The sequence below is a fragment of the Triticum urartu genome, chromosome 7A, assembly GCF_056163025.1.
Source record: "Triticum urartu cultivar PI428250 chromosome 7A, HENAU_Tu73, whole genome shotgun sequence".
In the NCBI taxonomy this organism is placed as follows: domain Eukaryota; kingdom Viridiplantae; phylum Streptophyta; class Magnoliopsida; order Poales; family Poaceae; genus Triticum; species Triticum urartu.
In genome coordinates this window covers 708,303,321-708,317,287 of record NC_141879.1, presented here as the reverse complement: position 1 = coordinate 708,317,287, position 13,967 = coordinate 708,303,321, and the positions used below count along the sequence as shown (strand labels likewise).

The 13,967-nt window shown below is 49.9% G+C and overlaps 1 pseudogene; it reads left to right on the top strand.

Moving 5' to 3' along the window:
• Positions 1-12,062: 12,062 nt before the first annotated feature.
• On the top strand, positions 12,063-13,595 carry LOC125519404 (AAA-ATPase At3g28580 pseudogene; annotated as a pseudogene).
• Positions 13,596-13,967: the final 372 nt, after the last annotated feature.

Here is a 13,967-nt window from a genome sequence, read left to right as displayed (position 1 = left end):
GATCATGATTATGACAGATTGGACCTGCAAATGGTGATGTGGCGTAACTGTTCACACGCCGGGTTCCGTTAGACGGTGAACCCCTCCGATTCGTTGGGTTTTCACCCTGCTGGAATTGGCTTCTTTTTTTGCTGGAACCGACTATTTTCTCTGCTTCAAATTAGCAACGCCGACCGAATTTTTTGCTTTAACCTGGCGACTGCAGGGCAATTTTTGCTGGAACTGGCTTTTTTTTCTGCAACCGGCTACTATTTTTGTTACTACCTCGACCCGAAGGCGCGACAGAGTGGAAGCGATGACCGTGGCGAGCTGCGTTAGGTCACTGGCGCGAGCTGGAACCATGGCAGCAAGGTGCTGCAACCGTGAATTAGGCTTTGCTGGAACTGTTGTCGTGACGAGCTACAATGTCACCATGGCAAGCTGTCGAGCTTCGACGCCTGCGGTGAGATGTTGCAGCCACACACGCCATTGCTAGAACCAGTGCAAGTGTACGCTGCGACCGTCGGTGCGGCGGGATCCATGGATGCTGCAATCGAGGGTGGTGGCATCGGCGAGGCGCGGTGCTTTGGACCGGCATGACATTGTTCCTCGGCCGAGGACGACGGGATCGGCAGTACTGGGCGAGATGTGAGACGGGGAAGGGGAGCTGAGTGAAAACCATTTCGGCAAATTGAACGGCCCACGCGAGTCGCATTTGATGGCTAGGGCACGACCGGCCGAAATTTGGACCGGCCGGCTCCTGGCATCGGTCATTTTTATAAGGCGGCTACTACAAATCAGCCGATTGATTGCTTACAAATTTAAGTCGCCCCAGAGCCGTCCGATCAGACACTCACAGCCGTGGGATCGGACCACACCATGACTAGTCATGGCAACAACTCCATGGCAGCACCGCCGACGTCCCGGTGGCGCTCCATTACACCTCCGGCGACCTGCCACGGCGCTTCATTGCAACTCCGGCGATCCCCGCGGCCCTTCACTGCAGCGTCGGCCGCACTCCATTGCAGCGCCGCCGAAGCTTCAATGGCCCCCACGATACTTCATTGGAACACCGGCGAGCTTCTTTGCAATTCCGCCGACGCTTCAATCAACTCTGGTGGTGCTTCATCCCTACTCCGACGGCGCTTCAATCAACTCCGGCAACGCTTCATCCCAACTCTGGCGACGCTTCATCGCAACTCCGGCGAGCCCGCTCTGCTTCACCGGCTGCTGCAGCCCGTCAGCTAGTCTGCAACACCACACTACTGCTTCATCGCAACGCCGGTGAGCCCCCTCTACTTCACCTGTTGCACGCGGCAAATTTGACTATTTTGACCTGTGGACGAAATCAATTCACAAAATGAGCTGCCCGCGAAACAATTTCATAGCCCTAACCTTTTTGTGTAGCGCCCGCCACGACGGCGCCACACCCTACGGTGCAGCGCCTAGCTCGGGGGCGTTGCACTTCAGTCCACCGTGGCAGCCCCTGGGCCCGCACCCAGCAGTGCAGCGCCTTCGAGCTAGGCGCCACACATGTAATGTGCAGCGCCCCCGAGCTAGGCGCCACACAATTAAAGTGCAACGCCCAGCGCGGGGGCGCTGCACTATGACTTATCCAGCCACCTGGCTGGCCCCCCTCCCCCACCCCCCACACCACACACCCAACCCGAGCTTTGCCCCCTCTCCCACTCTCTCCCTCTCTCAAATCCTCTCCCAAATCTTGCATATTCGAAGAATTTGCCCGTGGATTTCGAAGTCAAACCCTCCCTCAAGGTAATCTTCTCCGATCCCCTTGTTTTGATCCAAGTAAAGTTCTCCCATTGCTCATTTCTTGCTAGTTTGGGGAAACCCTAGTTTTGTTTGGATCTAGAGATTTGCATGGAGATGTGAGATGTTTGTTTGCCAATTTCTATGATTAGGCTTTGTTAGTATGCTAGGGTTACTCTTATGGGTGTTCTTATGTTGGTGCTAGGGTTAGGTTTAGGGCTAGGGTTATGGTTAGGGTTAGGGTTATGAATAGGGTTAGGGTTGTTGTTTGATATATATATTAGGGTTTGTATTCCGTGTTAATCCTTGGATTAGTACTCATGGAAGCAATGTTACCTTGTGTTTCTTGGAATGCTTATAGGGATGGGAAGAACATGTGTGTTTGTTCATCATGGGGACAAAGACGCCTTTTTGAGAGGCAATATAGAACCAGACCCGGATGAGCTTGACATGGTGTTTGATAGTAGTCCTAGCTATGCGGACCTTTTGCAACAAGTTAGGAAAGATTTGAATTGGATGGACCCTAATGATATCATTGAGTTGGAGGGAAGGCATAATATTGGTCTTGGAATGCACGTCCGTTGGAAGACAATGCGTGTCAACTCGGAGCAACGTTGGGTTGCATACAAGGAGACGGTGGCCGAATCACTAGACAAGGCTCTTGAGTTATTTGCAACGAAGAAGGTTGATTCAAGCTTGCATTTGGACTTGAACCGGAACCCCTCCCCTTTGGTTGCTAGTAGCCCCCCACCCTTGAAGCGAGATGAAATTGTTGAACCTCTTTTGACCCAAGAAGTGAGGCCAACATTGAGCCCATTTACAAACAACCAAGATGAAGTTTTGCAAGAGGACAATGATGAGTATGCGGACGATGACAATGAAGTTGATCTCCATGACAACAATGTGGGTGATCTCGACAAATATCATTTGCAAGAGACAATGGACCAATCCATCCCTTTTTCCCGTGCATATGCATCGGACTCGGATGACGATGGTCCCGATGAACAAGTTGATGCGGAGGGGTTCACGGTGAAGGAGGCCGAAGCTTTTGAGAAGGTATTTCGTCGGGATCATCGGACTACATTGTTCAAGGATGTTAGTCTCGCGGATGAAGGCGTGGTAGATGGTGGCCAATGTGCACCTCTTGGGGTTAGGCCAAGCTCTTATCGTGATTTGGGAGACGACAGGAACCGGATTGCTAAAGGTTCTAAGTTCGACACTTTGTTGGAATTGAAAATGTGGCTCGACAACTACTCGGTTGCGCATTATCGTCCACACAAGGTGGTGCACTCGGACGTCAATGTGCGCTACACGGTTGCATGTGCATGTGAAGATGAAATATGTCCGTGGATTGTGCGTGCAAGACCATGGAAAGGAGGTCCAAGTTGGCATGTAGTGAGTTGTGTGCCAACTCACATGTGCCAAGGCAAGAGGGTGGATGGCAAGATCGTGTCTCAAAACCACAAACAACTCACGTCCGAGTTCATCGCTTACAGGCTCTCCAACTCAATATAGCGTCCAACATGTCATTGACCTTGTGAAAGCCATCTTTCATTACAAGGTGAAGTACGGCAAGGCATGGAAGGCGAAGCAAGCCGCATTTAAGATGTTGTATGGTACATGGGAGGAAGCATACAACCGAATCCCTAGGTTGTTGCTAGCCATGGCCGCGACAAACCCGGGCATGGTTCATGTGGTCGAGCCTCATGGGCACCAAACAACGGTTCATGAAGGAAGAAGAGTCAGAGTATTTGGCCGTGCTTTTTGGGCATTCGAGCAATGTGTGAGGGCTTTCGAACATTGTAGACCGGTCATCGCAATTGATGGCACGTTCTTGACCGGACAATACAAGGGCACCTTGTTGGTTGCGATAGCAAGTGATGCCAATAACCGTGTGTTGCCATTGGCATTTGCTTTGGTTGAGGTGGAAAACAATGACAACTGGGAGTGGTTTCTTTATCTTTTGAGGACGAAGGTGTTACCCGCTCAAAGGGAAATTTGTGTCATATCGGATCGGAATCAAGGAATTCTTAACGCGGTGGAGATTGACATTCCCGGGCATGCTCCGTTGCATCATAGATGGTGCATGAGGCACTTTTGTTCGAACTTCTATAGGGCATGTGGCCTTAAGGAGTTGGCCGACAATCTTCAGGATTGTTGTCTCGCTTTCTCCGAAAGGCGCTTCGCCACTTTGTACAACAAATTGCTCGCACACAAAAAGCTTGATGCCGGGGGTCAAGACTTTCTCAATAGGCACCTTCAATACCGGGACAAGTGGGCACGTGCTTTTGATGAAGATGGCCGGAGATACGGTCAAATGAAAAGCAATATGGCCGAATGCTTCAATAGGGTGCTCAAAGGTGCACGTGGATTACCCGTGACGGCAATAGTTCAATACACATTTGACAAGATGAATGCGTACTTTGTAAAGTACTCGATGGAAACCGATGCGCAGATAGCGGGTGAGAACCCACGGAAGTACAAGTACAAGTTCCCACCCAAAGTTGATGAATGGTTGGTATTTCAATCGCGGAAGGCGGACTCAGAAGAAGCTATATTGTATGACAACGAAGAGTGGAAGTACGAAGTGAAAGAGCCAGGAGGAACCACAAATGATGGATGGCAACATGGAGGGAAGGCTTTCAAGGTGTCGTTAACACAGTGTGATTGCACTTGCGGGAGGCCATTGTTGCTTCATCTCCCGTGCTCACACTTGTATACGGCCGGTCACGTTAGGAATGTGGACATCAATCACCCACGCACCGTGAGGGAGTCGGAGTTCTCAATTATGAAGGTCAAGAAAACATGGGCTCCCCGCTTTCACCCGTACTTTGACCAATCACAATGGCCGGAGTATCATGGAGTTCAACTATGGCCGGATCCAGAGTTGAAGGTTGTTAAACGGGGTAGACGTAAGACAAAGCGTCTTAGAGGCGACATGGACGGATGGGGCCATGGTGGCCGCCGCGAAGCGGGCAATGACCAATTCCAAGAGCCTCGTGAGAGCTCCCGTTATGGGGAGTGCAAAGGTCAAGGCCACAACAAAAGAAAATGTACGAAACCAAGGAAAAGGTCCAAGACAAATGATGCAAGCACAAGCCAACAAGGAGGTACACAAGGGAGCCAATCAAGTGGTAGCCAACAAGTGCCAAGCCAACCAAGAGGTAGCCAACAAGTGCGAAGGCAACCACGCGGTAGCCATCAAGTGCCAAGGCAACCAAGTGGTAGCCAACAAGTGCCAAGGCAACCAAGTGGTAGACAACCTAGTGGTAGCCAACAACTACCAAGCCAACCAAGTGGTAGCCAACCTAGTGGTAGCCAACAAGTGCCAAGGCAACCAAGTGGTAGCCAACCAAGCGTTAGCCAAAGAGGATCTAGGCAACAAAGAGGTCGGCAACTAGGACTTACAAGAGGCCGTGGTGGTGGTAGAGCTCGTGGTGGTGGTCTAGGCCGTGGTGGTGGTAGAGCTTGTGGAGGTGGTAATGGCCGTGGTGATGGTCTAGGCCTTGGTGATGGTCTTGGCCTTGGTGGTGGACTTGGCCGCGGTGATGGACAAGGGCAAGTTCGTTATAGAGGAATGTTTGGATACCTAGATGGACCGTTTCCGTATGTTCCTCACTAACTATAATGTATCATATGTTCTTGTTTTTTCATATGTTCTTGTTTTTTCATATGTTCTTCTTTTTCATATGTGCTTCCATTTGTTCTTATTGTCCCTACTAACCATTATGTTTCACTCATTGTAGGTATGGCGGCTTCCCAACCCAACAAACCAACGATGAAGGAGGATGGCGAAGATGAGATGGCGGGATGGTGGGAGAAGGCTGCCAAGAAGCTTAGAGAGGAGGATGCAGCCAAGCTAAAGAAGAAGAAGGAAGAGGATCTTGAGATGGAGAGGAAGAGAAGAGAGAGGAAGAGAAGCGATGTACGCTAGGGAGCAAGCGTTGGTGAGGAAATGTGAGGAGGCACAGAAGAAGCGTTTAAAGGATTTTCAAGAGAAAACGATGAAGCTTTGGGCAATTGCAGCTGAAAAAGAAGAGAGGGAGAATCAGATATTCATGGAGAGGGTGGTTAACGAGGCTCACCACATAAGGAAAAGGGAGGAGGAAGAGGAAGAAGAGAGGAAGAAGAAGAAGGGAAAGGGGCCTTGCTCTACGCAATAGAGCTACTATGTGTCATGAACTATGTCTCCTCCTGAATGTGGTTGTGAACTACTATGTGTCGTGAACCATTATGTCTCCTCCTCCTCGATTTGGTTGTAAGAACTACTATGTGTCATGAACCATTATGTCTCCTCCTCGTCGATTTGGTTGTAAGAACTACTATGTGTCGCGAACTACTATGTCTCCTCCTCGTCGATTAGGTTGTAAGAACTACTATGTGTCGTGAAGTACTATGTGTCGTGCATATGTTCTCTTCATAGTCGTTTGCTTGCTATGTATCAATCCTACCTCACATCATCTTAGCTATGTATCAATCCTACCTCACATCATCTTAGCTATGTATCAATCCTACCTCACATCATCTTACTATGTTTGCATATGCAAAAAAAATCACTAAGTACAAGTGCAACGCCCAGGGGCCAGGCGCTGCACTATGGAGTGTGGCGCCTCCAGGATAGGCGCCACACTGGTCTGTAGTTGTCCAAACTTCTGTTGCTCTCTGGATAGCTACAGACATGTGCAGCGCCTAGCTGGAAGGCGCCGCTGCACTATGGAGTGTGGCGCCTTCCAGCTAGGCGCTGCACATGTTTGTAGCTATCCAGAGAGCAACAGAAGTTTGGACAAGATACAGACATGTGCAGCGCCTAGCTTGTAGGTGCCACACTCCATAGTGCAGCACCTGCATACTGGGCGTTGCACTATGGAGTGTGGCGCCTCCCAGCTAGGCGCTGCACATGTCTGTACCTATCCAGAGAGCAACATAAGTTTGGACAAGTTACAAACATGTGCAGCGCCTAGCTGGGAGGCGCCACACTCCATAGTGCAGCGCCTAGCCCCTGGGCGTTGCACTATGGAGTGTGGCGCCTCCAAGCTAGGCGCTGCACATGTCTGTATCTATCCAGAGAGCAACAGAAGTTTGGACAAGTTACAGACATGTGCAACGCCTAGCTTGTAGGCGCCACACTCCATAGTGCAGCGCCTGCATACTGGGTGTTGCACTATGGAGTGTGGCACCTCCCAGCTAGGCGCTGCACGTGTCTGTATCTATCCAGAGAGCAACAGAAGTTTGGACAAGTTACAGACATGTGCAACGCCTAGCTTGTAGGTGCCACACTCCATAGTGCAGCGCCTGCCTACTGGGCGTTGCACTATGGAGTGTGGCGCCTCCCAGCTAGGCGCTGCACATGTCTGTATCCATCCAGAGAGCAACAGAAGTTTGGACAGGTTACAGACATGTGCAGCGCCTAGCTTGTAGGCGCCACACTCCATAGTGCAGCGCCTGCCTACTGGGCGTTGCACTATGGAGTGTGGCGCCTCCCAGCTAGGCGCTGCACAAACACTTAGTGTTTTTTTGCCATTCAGACTGTCATTTTCAGCCACAATTCAACATTACCAAAGACTGTCATTTTCAGTAAGGTTCAAATAGTGTTGAACAAAGACATCATTTCTTAGAAAGGACCATCACAATAAGTTCAAGTTTAACATAGAGCTACCATAACTTAGAGGTACCATAACATAGAGCTACCATAACATAGAGCTACAATAAGTTCAAGTCCATCACTCTAACTTCAACGACATAACAAATTCCACATTACTAAGAGCTACCACCACTCTGGGTTGAACATTACTAAGGATGACTAGTGCTTTCCGCGCTTGCTGGCTCCTCCCCCCTCTTCACAGATATTCTTCTTCACCTTCCTAGGACGAGGAACCCGCTCCGGCTCCGGCTCCGGCTCCGGTACCTCCACGTCTTCCATTTCGTCCTCCAAATAGTCATCCAAAGCTTGCATCCGCGAGGTGCCGACCGTCCTTTTGCCTCTTTGAGTGAAGTCCTCAGGTGTGTATTTGTTGATTCCCTTCCTAGGCTTTAACTCGTATGCAGACCGACCCTTGTAGGTCCCCAAGACCATATCATCAGGAACCTACGCATGCACAAAAGATATGGAAAGACCGTGTGTCAGGATATAGTTAGCAATGCATCAACAATTGGATATATCCTCATGCCATACCTCTTGGGTGACCACACCCACATCCTCATCCTCCAAAGGATCAGCGTTGCCAGAAGTTGGATCTGATGGTGTCACCGACCTAGAACGTTCTGGTGATACATACTCGGGGTCACGACAACCGAAAGGGTTTGATAGCCGCATTAACTTTTGGCCCTGGCGCTGCAACATGAACAAGTGAATGAGACATCGAACGTAGCAACACATGTTAAGTGCTAGTTTGAAGGAGATGTGAACCTTAATGAAAGCTCGAAGTGCACCTTCCCCATCGCTTTTGCCAGCCGGGGTTGTTTCCAGAATAGTGTCGGTCTCATCAGCTGCTTTCTTGATCTGGGCACGCTATGAACAGAAACGGTGTTAACATGTTAGGCAAGTGAAGATGTGAGTAGTGCGAATGGAAAAGCAAAAAGGGCAAATACCACAAAGTTCATCATTGGAGCTGAAGGGATAATTGAGTTGCCTTTCCTGATCAATGAGTTGTACTGGTGCTGGGCAACCTCATCAAAAACAGTGGGTTCTTCCAAAATCTCCTCGGCATACGCCGGCTTGCATACCTCCACACGGGTGCTTGCAAGAAACCATGTGAGATAGTTGTTGAACGCGATCGGGCAGTGCTGACGAAGCTGGGCTCGTTTTCCAGCCCGAGCTTGCTCCACAGCAAATTTGAATTGTATGATATACTTGCTGTGATGCTTGGACCAATCCTTGATCTTCCGCTGCTTTTTCTTATCCAACCTGCAAGTTAGAAACAGAATATTAGCATCATCGAAACCGCCGAGAAGCCGCTAAGTGCTCAAGGTTGATTATATCTTATGCGTGTAGCACTATGTCCTTGTCCTCCCACTCTGGCGGGTGTGGCTGGAACAAACCAAACTGGCGGAACACCCGATGTGGCTGGTGAATCTCAACCACCCAGTTGCATATGAGTGGACACCGCATATGCCAGAGATCCCTATCTCTAAGGCACATCAGATTCAGCTTGAACTCTAGAGGGTTCCCAAAGCTATATCCTTTTCCATACGGTTCCCATTCAACCTACAAAATGGGATAGAATGCAAAATTGATATCGAGTTACAATAGAAGCATCAAAATCACTTATGGAATGTCAATTCACCTGCTCAGGCGTGATCGCATCCATCTCGCTCCTGTACAGCTTGTACATGACCGAGGGATCATCCGCCATCTCATTTAACACATCCCACTTGTAAGCCCAAGTGGGGAGCCGTAGTGGGTCGCCTTTGTCGTCCCAATCCTCGAACTTCACGATCTTCGGTCGTCTAACCGGCAAACGCTCCCAGCTCCATATGGAGAGTGCGAGCAAACAACCACCAATACCTCCAGATAGCCTACAAGAGGCTTCGTCCAACTGCACATACAAAAGAACTTGTTTGAATTAACAGCAAGATTGGATTCATAATGTACCAATGAAGTGAAACATAAACAACTTCATACCTGCCTATACAAGTAAGCCAGTGTCGCCAAACCCCAACTCCATTTGCTATCGAAGACGGTCAACGCCTTGAGCCACATCCATGGAGCATTCTTGCCTGTGCCATCAGCAAACATAGTCCTGGATATCACGTACCACATGTAGACACGAGCATATGTCTTCACCGTGTCCTCATCAGCATCCTCAGGGCAAACTGAAGTTCGATACAATCCACATGAAAGTAGCACCAGCGGCGACTCTAACCTTCTTCTTGCCTTCTTCTTCTGGTTCGCGAGGCTCTGGAGGAAAATTACCAATAAGGGCAAACATCTGCTCGCGCCACCCATCAGAATCGGTGCTCATACATAGAGGATTCCTGTCAATAGGAAGACCGGTGATCATAGCTATATCCTGGAGCGTCACGGTCATCTCCCCGGTCCGAAGATGGAAAGTGTGTGTCTCTGGCCTCCAATGATCAATAAGCGCGGTGAGTGCTGGAGCATTGTTGGGTGGCGTCGACCAGCTGACCAACTGAATGAAAGGGAGAAGTCCTGTCTCCCTAACATACGGTGTGTACCGCTCATCATAGCGCATCCCCCCAAGGTTGACCCCGTGAGCCCGAAGCTTCAGAGGTGCAAGCTCCTACAAACAAACAAACAAATCATTACATATGGGGGGTATGTGTTTGAAAAAAAACACGAAATTCATAACACCGGCAACTTTCATTATTACCCGCTGCTCCACCGACATAGCATGCGACCGGTGTTGTTGGTCCCAGTGATCATTGATAAGCCAAACCATCCTAACAATTTGAAAGAAAGCTTTCTTGTCAACACGATTATCTTTTGAATACAAAAAAAGTAAACTACGGCTACTAGATGCAAAATACAAAGCATATGTATCCAAACCATTCTTGCCAATACAAATGTAATTTCAATAAACTAAACTAAGCCTACCTCATGCAAGATTCAATACAAATATCTTTTCCATATAAATAAAATGTCAACCTATGTATCCAAACTATATAAATAACATGTCAACCTATGTATCCAAACCACATTCTAGTCTAACAAGGGTTCCCCAAATCTAATACATGCAAGATTCAAATAAAAATTCCCCAAATCTAATACACACAAGATTCAAACAAGGGTTCCTCAAATCTCCGAAGTAGCATACATTCTATGGATAGAAAGAAGGGGATCGGAGAAAACTACCTTCTAGGATGGATTGGTGAAGGAATCCACGGGCCAAATCGTCAGATCTGAAGATTTTTGAAGAGGGGATTGAGAAGGGGAGAGGAGGAAGCCGCCGGCCGCCTGTTTTCTGTTCTGTAACTCCTCTGGATCGAATGGGTGGGGTGGGGGGAGGGGCAGCGGGCGGCTGGCATCTAAGTCACAGTGCAGCGCCTACGGGCCGGGCGCTGCACATTACATGTGTGGCGCCTACCTCGGAGGCGCTGCACATTACATGTGTGGCGCCTAGCTCGAAGGCGCTGCACTGCTGGGTGCGGGCCCAGGGGCTGCCACGGTGGACCGAAGTGCAACGCCCCCGAGCTGGGCGCTGCACTGTTGGGTGTGGCGCCGCCGTGGCGGGCGCCACACAAAAAGGTTAGGGCTGTGAAATTGTTTCACGGGCAGTTCATTTTGTGAATTGATTTTGTCCACAGGTCAAAAGAGTCAAATTTGCCGTTGCACGCAGCTCCCGCCGGCCATGGCAGCAGCTTCCGCCCAGCCTAGCCTGACGAGGTGAGCGGCAAAGGTATTTGCAGCAATGGTGCAGCGAGGCGACGGCAGTTTGTAGCAGCGGTGGTGGCGGCGCTGGTCTATGACGATGGGCGATGGCGCTGGTGTGTGGGGCGGTGTGGTGAAGGAAGAAGAAAAGTTAGAAAGAATGAGCGGCTCAGCGCATCTGGAGGAAGAGATAATGGGGGAAAGGAAAGGATAAGGGAGGAAGAGAGATAGGTGGCGCGTGGGCCTATCGGATGCGTGGCGTGCGTTGGAGATGCTCTTACGAAGCGCATTCATCATCCGACTGATTTCCATGTTTTTCCTTTTTATATAATAGATGTTGATATATTTTGAAAAAACAAAAATGAAGGCTTAAGAAAAAAAAGACTGACGCCAATCCATACTTCTGGCCCCCCTCATGCACGACTTAACAACAACTTAAGGTGACAAGCCCACGGCCTGGCCCGGCCAGAAGTATGTAATGACTGCTTTTTGCCTCGACAGACCCTGACCAGCAAACTGGTGTATATGCTTTGCGTCATCGGCAATATGTGGATCACTACCAAACTATTTAGACCGTGAAGTAGGCTCCAACGCGAGCGATGCGGTACTAAAAAGCATCCGACCAGCAGCAGCTAAACGCTCGCTGGGCCACCTCCTCTTCCGCCCAATTAGCTATCCTGTTGACCCTAGAAAAAAACAGCTAACCTAAGCAAATCACCTGCTCCGGCCCCAACCACGACGACGCTTGGCTAGTTAGCTTCAACCTAAGCAAATCACCCCCAGGAATTATTGGCATTATATACGCAACATGTAAACGCATATCCATTCCAATCCAGGTCACTACGGCTTTACCGAAAAAAGCTTACGGCTTTGTATCAAGACACAACATGAAGAGGAGCTCCAGGTCCAGCAATGACATCGATGGTGAAGAGGTGGGAGGGGCCCGGATCGGTGGTGTCGACCGTCATCTTCCTTTGACACGCTCACTATGCACCTTGATGAGAAGGAGGCTGTCATCGACGACCTCATGGCATTCCAAGAGAGCAAGGAATACTACGCCAATGTCGGCAAGGCGTGGAAGCGTGGGTACCTCCATTATGAACCGCCCGGCACCGGCAAGTCCACCATGATCGCCGCCATGGCCAACTTCCTCGACTACGAAGTCTATGACCTCGAGCTCACGATGGTCAAGAGCAACACCGAGTTGCGGAAGCTCTTCATCGAGACCACAGGCAAGTCCATCATCGTCATGAAGGACATTGACTGCTTTGTCAACCTCACCGGAAAACGCCGCAAGGACAAGAAGACCGCAAGCGACAAGGACTCCAACAATGATGACAAGCCGAAGCTACCCGTAGAGCCGGAGAAGGATGATGTCACCAAGGCGACGATCTCAGGCCTGCTTAACTTCATCGACGGGCTGTGGTCTGCTTGCGGAGGTGAGCGGGTCATCATCTTCACCACCAACCACAAGGAGAAGCTGGACTCGGTGTTGATCCGGAGGGGCAGAGTGGACAAGCACATCAAGATGTCCTACTATACCGCTTCGAGGGCTTCAAGGTGCTTGCCATAAACTACCTATATGTCATCGAGCACGAGCTCTTTGGGAAATTTAGCGGCTGCTCGAGGAGACAGACATGTCACCCATCAATGTTGCAGGGAACCTGATGCCCATGTCAAAGAAGAAAAAGAGGGAGCCCAACGAGTGCTTGACAGGCCTCATCGAGGTGCTCAAGCAGTCCAAAGAGGAGACGGCGGCAGCCAAGGTGAAGGAGGCAGAGGAGGCCAAGGAGGCTGCAACAAAGAAAGCCAAGGAGAAAGAGGAGGCAGAGGTGAAGAAAGCCAAGTAGGAAGACAAAGGGAAGGAGTGCGCTTGTTCGCTAGTGCTCCCTTGCAAAAGAAAAATGCAGTGATCTCACTTCTAATGCTGCTACATATAAAGCATGCAACAATACAAAATGCTAACAAGACCCCCTCAAGGACCATGAAAGCAAGGTGATGCTCTCATGCCTGCTTAACTTCATCGACGGGCTATAGCAGCATCCGGCCGTGAGCGAATCATCATCTTCACGACGAACCACAAGGAGAAAATGGACCCGGCACTGATCCGACAAGGCAGGATGGACAAGCACATCGAGATGCCCTATTGCCTTTTCGAGGGCTTCAAGGTGCTCGTCAAGAACTACCTGGACATCGTGGAGCATGGTCTGTTTAGGGAGATTCAACGGCTGCTCGAGGAGATTGACATGTCGCCCACCAATGTGGCCGAGAACCTGATGCCAATGTCGATGAAGAAGAAAAGGGACCCTAATTAGTGTTTATCAGGCCTCATTGAGGCGCTCAAGAAGGCCAAGGAAGACGCGGCAGCGGCAAAGGCGAATGCGAATGAGGAAGAGGAGGCAGAAGCGGAGAAAGCCGAGGAGAAAGAGGAGCAAAGGAGAAGAAAGACAAGGAGAAAGACGGTGGGAAGGGTGCAACACCAGAGGAAGCTAAAGGAGACATCAAACAAGGGGACGAGTGAAGTGACAGGAGTAGATTGAGCTTGTTAGTGCTCTCTTACAAACACAAACAGATGCAGTGTTTGTTTAAATAAAAAATGTATCACCCATCTTCTCAACTATTAATCACTAGTAGAAAAAGGGTCAAACGTGAAGCACATTAGTGCCGGTTTGATTTTGGCCCGGTACTAATGGTACCATTAGTGCCGGTTCGAATGGATTTGCATTAATGCCGGTTCGTGTTGAACCTTTAGTACCGGTTCGTGCCACGAACCGGTACTAAAGGGGTGGTGGCAGGCTGGCGTCAGGCCGGGGCCCCACGAGCCTCTTTAACCTTTAGTACCGGTTCGTGCGACGAACCGGCACTAAAGGGGTCTAAGCTATAGTACCGGTTG